Consider the following 6755-nt stretch of genomic DNA (forward strand, 5'->3'; position numbering starts at 1 on the left):
GAGACCCATGCCATTGGGCTCTTTTTTAGGAGCTCGAGCTTTGCTTTGGTTAAGGTGTGGATCTCTGGCCCTGTGCTCTGCTCACTTAACTGAAGGAATCCTTTTCTCTCTTTTTACTATCTCTATTTTGCTGTAATAAAGCCACTAAAAAGCTACTAACAGCCTCATAACTTAAATTGTAATTATTATACCCCTCTCTTGCTCAGCTGAGCATTCCTGCCTTCAGGAGGGCTGGAGCTCCCATGTCCCTCCTCCAAATCTTGTTGCCTGTGTCTTTACCATGTTTGTCTATGAAGAGGACCAGTCTGTTTAAGTTCCAGTAAGGAAACTGCAGTATTTTTCTGATTTACTGTTCTCTCTACATTTAACTGATATGCCAGTGCACTTAAGCTAAAGTTTGGGAGGGGAAGTACAACTAGATTTCAATCCAGATTTATTTTCCCTGGAAGTGTGAGAATAGGCATGAAGCTGGGTCCCATTCGTTTTTATTTTATTTGTATATGAGAAAAAGAGCCTTTAGTCGAAGCTCTGGATGGAGACCTGGCTAAGCAAAAATCTTTCTTATCTTGGCTTGATCAACCTGGACTTAAAAATGGACTTTCCAGGCTCTGTCTACTTGTACAGATGTGACTTGGAAGCACCAGTTAATTTAGTTGCTGTCACTTTTCTAAAAAGCACAAGTTTCTCAGTAAGAAAGGATCCCAAACTTCTCAAACAGCTAGACATTCTAACCTATCCATCTGAATCTGGTTACGCAGGGTGAAGTGCTTAGAAAACAGAATTCAAAGAGAAGGGAAGGGCTCTCTTCCCTTGTTCTTCTTTTTTGTTTTGTTTTGTTTAAATTAAACTTTTAAAGGGTGGTTTTTTTTTTGAGGTGTTTAATACCTATTGCCCTATAAACAAAAAATAAACTATCTCCTAAATGTATTCATGATTATCTTTAGGAATGGGAAATACTTTATATCCAATGACTTAACAGCTTTGGTGAATTAAAAAAAATAGTTTTCTAATATACTGCAAAATTTACTAGGATAAACCAAATCCACCCTTCAGCTCTGTAACACAGAGTGCAGAATTCTTTTCATTGCCTTAACTTTGTCAAAAAGCGAGCACTGGCTATTTTAACAGGTAGGAGCCATGTCATGTGTAGATTACAACTGCATATTTTAGTAATAAATGAAATTGGTGATATTTAGATAATTCATAGTGCATTTATGAAATGAAATGAAATTTTGTCTTTTTTTTATCCAAATACACTTCTTACTAAGATAAATAAATAAAATCCAAGCAAACTTACCTACACAAAGTTAGAATTAACTTTGGTAGATTCCAGGGTAAATACATAGTCCATAACTAGCATGTTTGCCCTTTTTTCCCCCATTGCTGCTCATCTTCTGGGATAAGAATTACTTACATTTTTTTTTATTAAGATTTGATTATGCTGACATGTTTCTCATTCCACATCATCTTCAGCCAAGCTCTGTACACTCACAATTCTCTGGTTGATTGTAGGCAGCTTAGTCAGAAGCATCTGGAACACTAGTGGTGGAAGAGCTTGCTGTAAAACCTGCAACCATTGCCGGGACTGCCCACAGACAGCAATAGCATTTGTTCAAGTAGTCCTTCACATTCACCTTGGGCTAGTAATTGCTCACCAATCTGTGTTTCTTCAAGGAAGAACTTCTGAACAGCTTCTGCATCTTTAACTTGGAAAGCCCAGCTCTCTCTTTAGCAAGCTTCTGTTTCTTTCTTCATTCTCAGAGCCTGTTCTTGAAGTTAGGGTCCCGCAGACTTTTGCTGTCAAAGTAAATACAGTAGCCAATGAAGAGAGCCTGCACACGCCAACGGCAATCATGCCACTGTAATGCAGAGATGCAATCAAGGCATTTACCCTTGAAAAACCTAACCGTAGAATTTCTGGCAGTTAGCCAGCCTTAGAACTCTTTCAAAGGTCAGTTGGTGTGAGAAGCTTGTGAAGAACAGAGTGGGGAACTGGGCTCTGCCTTCGGGCTGAAACCTTACCTTGAATCTATGCTTTTGTCTTTGGACATTTGGAGCTTAGCTAACTCCTCTGGACCTTCCCTGACCTGCCCTATTCCATTCCCCTATTACCTTCCTGATTTTCCTGTGGGCTTTGGGAGAAGGGTAGATTTTTGGGTTGTAGCAATTAGACGAGTAGGGCTTACCCTTGAAACAAACTATCCCTTGCTTTATTGTTTTAGTACTCCCTAACCTCAAGGGCAGCCCAACTTCCCTGGCTGAGAGAGAGCAGGCTCTCTCTCAGGCCAAGCCATTCCTGTGACCCTCCCCAACCTTGAGCTTCTCCTTAGTGGCTGTTAGAGAAACGTTGTACCCCTCTCTCCTTTATAATCAACCCTGAAACTTTAATAAACTTTAATAAACGCCATTGTTACCTACTCAAACCCTTTGCTAAATCATTGACTCCGAAGATAAGTGAGGGTTGAAGGAGGGAAGGAATTATTATCTTTATTCTCCTGAGGGAAGCTGGAGGCATCCACCTTTTCTTTATTATCTTTTTACTACACCACTCAGGCTCACCATTTTTTCAGCCGCTGCTCACACTGGCTCCTTGCTCTTCTGAAATTCTACTACCTTAAAAAATAAAGGAAGAGGGGGCAGTTGGGTGGCTCACTGGATTGAGAGACAGGAGTAGAAATGGGACATCCTAGATTCAAATTTGTCCTGAGATATGTCCTAGCTGTGTGACTCTGGGCAAGTCACTTAACCCCATTGCCTAGCCCTTAATATTCTTCTGCCTTGGAACCAATATATAGTAGGGATTCTAAGATGGAAGGTAAGGATTTAAAAATAAATATATAAATAAAATCAAGGAAGAGGGAGCAAGGGCTCTATTGCATATGATAATACCCATACCATAAGAAGGGAAAATCAGCCCTATACACACTAAAATAGTTAAAAGTCCAGTTTTTAAAATGTGTTCAATATTTGTTATATTGGTCTATTGAAATTTAAGATACTCTTATGTATTTGAATTAGAAGAGGACAGAAAATGTATGTTCCATCTTCATTTAAAAATTTTAAATTCATTTATATGTATGTTACATTGAAGTTTCCAATTAATTCTTGTTGGGGAAAATATGTTCAATCTTTATGAAGGCTTTTCTGCCATAACTATAAGCAGTGAAATTAAAGAATATAGGAGTTTCTCTTCTTTATAATATGATAGTCAGTATCTTTAGTATTTCTTAAGGATGAAGAAAATATTATTTTAGAGTGGAACTGTGAAGTGTCATTAATTGTGTGAAAGGATTTCTCAAAATGGAAAGCAATCATTTGGGTTTCTTTTTACTATGTTCAAGTGATTATATTAGAAGTAAGTTAATTTCTTCTGCTCCCTCCTAATTTTCCAAAAATATTAATTTAAATGTTTCCCTTTGGGTTAACTTTTTCCTAAAGAGAGTGGGATATATTTTGTTGCTGGAGGAAAATTCATTTCATTTCAAGACTTAAAAATGTATACAGTGTGATAGTGCAAATATATTTGAAAAAGTTGCTTTTGGAAAAGATTTTTTTAAATTTCTATAAGAATGTAAAAGTGCATATGTGCTTTAAGAAGATATAGAATATTATTTGCAAGGGAAAAGCATAGTCTTTGTTTCCTTTTAACCCTTACCTTCCATCTTAGAATCAATAGTAAGTATTGGTTCTGAGGCAGAAGAGTGGCAAAGGCTAAACAAATAATTGATATCATTTTAATTCTTATTACCTAAAAATCTATTTCAAGTTTTCAATTAGCATTTACTTAGTACCTACGATATGACAAGCAACTTGCCAATGAATTCATTAAAGTTTACATCTTTCAGATGCTGTCAACAAAGAATATTCAGGGTCAGTCAGTGAAAAAGCATTTTTTTGTTGTCCTTTCATTCGTGTCCTACTCATTGTGACCCCATGGACCGTAGCATGCCAGTCCTTCTGTCCTTCCCTATCTCGTGAAGTCTATCCAAGTTCCACTTCCTTGTTTCCGTGACATTCTCTCTCCATCTCATCCTTTGCTACCTGCTTCTCCCTTTGCCTTCCATGTTGCCCAACATCAGGGCCTTTCCAATGAGTTGTCTCTTCTCATCGAATGGCCAAGGTACATAAGCTTCAGCTTCAGGCTTTGTCCTTCCAATGACTAGTCTTAATTAATTTCTGTAATGATAATAATAAGCATTTATGAAGGACCTATATCTAGGCACTGTGCTAGACACTGGAGATACCAAGAAAGGTAAAAGATGATCTCTGTGGAGGAGAAAACATGCCAATAGCTATGTACAAACAAGCTAAATATAGGATAAAAACAAAGGAACTTCCTGTTGAATGTTTAAATTGTGCTAGACCTTCAGCTATAAACTCTAACTGTGGGAAAGTTCACCAAATAATCTTTTGGGCTGAGTTTGAAGGTGGGGGAAGTTCTCAGCTGAACAAATGAAGATCAGAAATGCCTTTATGCTTTCCAGAAATTCTTGTTCATCTAAACTGGTATAGTTAAGAGTTATAGGAATTTTGTGAACATATGAATGATTTCTTTCTAAATAGAGAAGCTAACCATTTAAAACATAACATAAAAATAATGACCTGAACCTCAACCATTGATATGATTAAATGTGAAGTTGCTTATATGATACATAATTAATTTAGGGATTTGTCCCCTGGAAATCTTAGCTCTCCTTACTGCTAAAGCCTTTTCAGACATTTGTAACTGTCACTGCCTTTGTTATTTTACAGCATTTTAAAATTTTTCGAAGTTGTATTTAGCCCCCTAGTCTCTTGCCCATGTTTGCCACTGAGTAGTCATGCTCACCATAGTCTTTAGAAGTATTTAAGACAAAGTCCTGGGGGCTTAATCACTGGGTTATATTTTTAATCTTGATTACTTAGAAGTTGAAGTTTGTAATTTGAATTTTAATATGAAAAATATATTAAACTCAAATTATCACAGAATGGAGCTAAAACACTGTGAAGCTAAAATGTGTTATCTTAATATGGAAATAACTTGCAGACCAAGATGCTTTATGCAATTGAGCACAACCTATGACATAAAACCTCAAAAGCTTCCCATTGATTTAGGGAACTTTACTGAAACCTAAAGTGGTAAATTGTGACTATTTTTCAATTTTACTTGCTTCATAATCTGCCTTTGACTTTAAATAATAATGATTGCTGTTCAGTTGTTTTAGTCACGTCGATCCTTTGTGACCTGATCTGGTGTTTTCTTGGCAAAGATACTGGAGATGTTCTTCTCCAACTCATTTTACAGATGAGGAAACCAAGGCAAAAGGTGAAATTGTTTGCCCAGAGTCACACAGCTAGTAAGCATTTGAGGTCAGATTTTAATTCAGAATAGTGAGGGTTAGGCAATGGGAGTCAAGTGACTTGCCCAGGGTCACATAGCTAAGAAGTGTCTGAGGACAGATTTGAACCCAGGACCTCTTGTGGCTAGGCCTGACTATCAATCCACTGAGCCACCTAGCTGTTCTGCACACACACACACACACACACACACACACACACACACACACACTTTTTTTATATATACATTTATATAGTACTTAACCATGTGTCAGAGTCTATTGCTAAATGCTTTACAATTATTTTCTAATTTGATCCTCACAACTCTAGGAGGTAAGTATTATTATTATTATTCCCGTTTTAAAGATGAAGAAATTGAGGTTCCGGGTTAAGATGGCGGCAGAGTAAGAAGCAGCTCTTAACCTCTCCTGACCGAAACACACAAAACTCCTCAAGGGGACATAAAAACAAGTCCAGACGAACGGAGGAACCCCACAACAGGGCACAGCGTGGAAGGTACGTGGAATCGAGACATTTCCAGGCTAAAAAGGGCTCTCCTTAAATCGCTAGCTGAGCAACCGCCCCACCCCCACCCCCTCCACACTCACCTATAGCTTCGAACCCAGCTAAAAAGAAATAGAGCAAGTTTGGGGCACCCATCGAGTCATCAGCAGCTCCGGGACCTGTTCCTGAGAGCAGCAAGACTTAGGACCCCATTAAGTCAAGAACGCACGCGAAAGCTGAGCGCACGGGAGCAGAGAGTGGACGCTGGGCGCGCAGAGTGCCGGCTGAGCAGAGGCGTGGGTGCCAGCTGAGCAGAGGTGTGGGTGGAGGCAAACACAGCCAGGAACTAAAGCCTAAGTGGGGAACCAGTGCAGACGGGTATACGACTGTGGAAGTAGCGCCCTGAGACTTGTAAAGAAACTTCCTGCAGAGGATCAAGCAAGGGAATCCACCAGGGGGCTTGACCTTGGAAAAAACTAGAATTCAGACCTCAGGAGCCAATAGATCTCAGACAGACACTGAGAGCGAGGATAAACCTGAGAAGCTGCTGGGCTAATGATGGCTAACCAGTTACAGGAAATTCAGAAGAGAAAGAATAATAACAAAAAAAAGAAGTCTTTAACACTCAACAGCTTCTACACAGAGAAAATCCAGACAACCGAGCAAACAGAGGAGGAGAACAAACAACCATCCAGACCCTCCCCAAATAAGGAAAACTCCTCACAAGCTATGGACGAGTTCAAATCTGAGATTTTGAGGAAAATGGAAGAGATCTGGCAAGAAAATAACAGCTTAAAAGGTAGAATCTTGCAACTGGAAAGCGAGGCTCAGAAACCAAATGAACTGGTAAGCAAATTGAACACAAGAAATGACCAGATTGAAAAGGAATACCAAAAGATTATGGCCGAAAACAAGAAGATTATGGCCGAAAACCA

At 38.8% G+C, this 6755-nt stretch overlaps 1 pseudogene; it reads right to left on the minus strand.

Moving 5' to 3' along the window:
* Positions 1-1453: 1453 nt before the first annotated feature.
* Positions 1454-6755, minus strand: part of LOC123250134 — a 94576-nt pseudogene continuing 89274 nt past the window's right edge.

Source organism: Gracilinanus agilis, chromosome 5 (genome assembly GCF_016433145.1).
Source record: "Gracilinanus agilis isolate LMUSP501 chromosome 5, AgileGrace, whole genome shotgun sequence".
Classification (NCBI taxonomy): Eukaryota; Metazoa; Chordata; class Mammalia; order Didelphimorphia; family Didelphidae; genus Gracilinanus; species Gracilinanus agilis.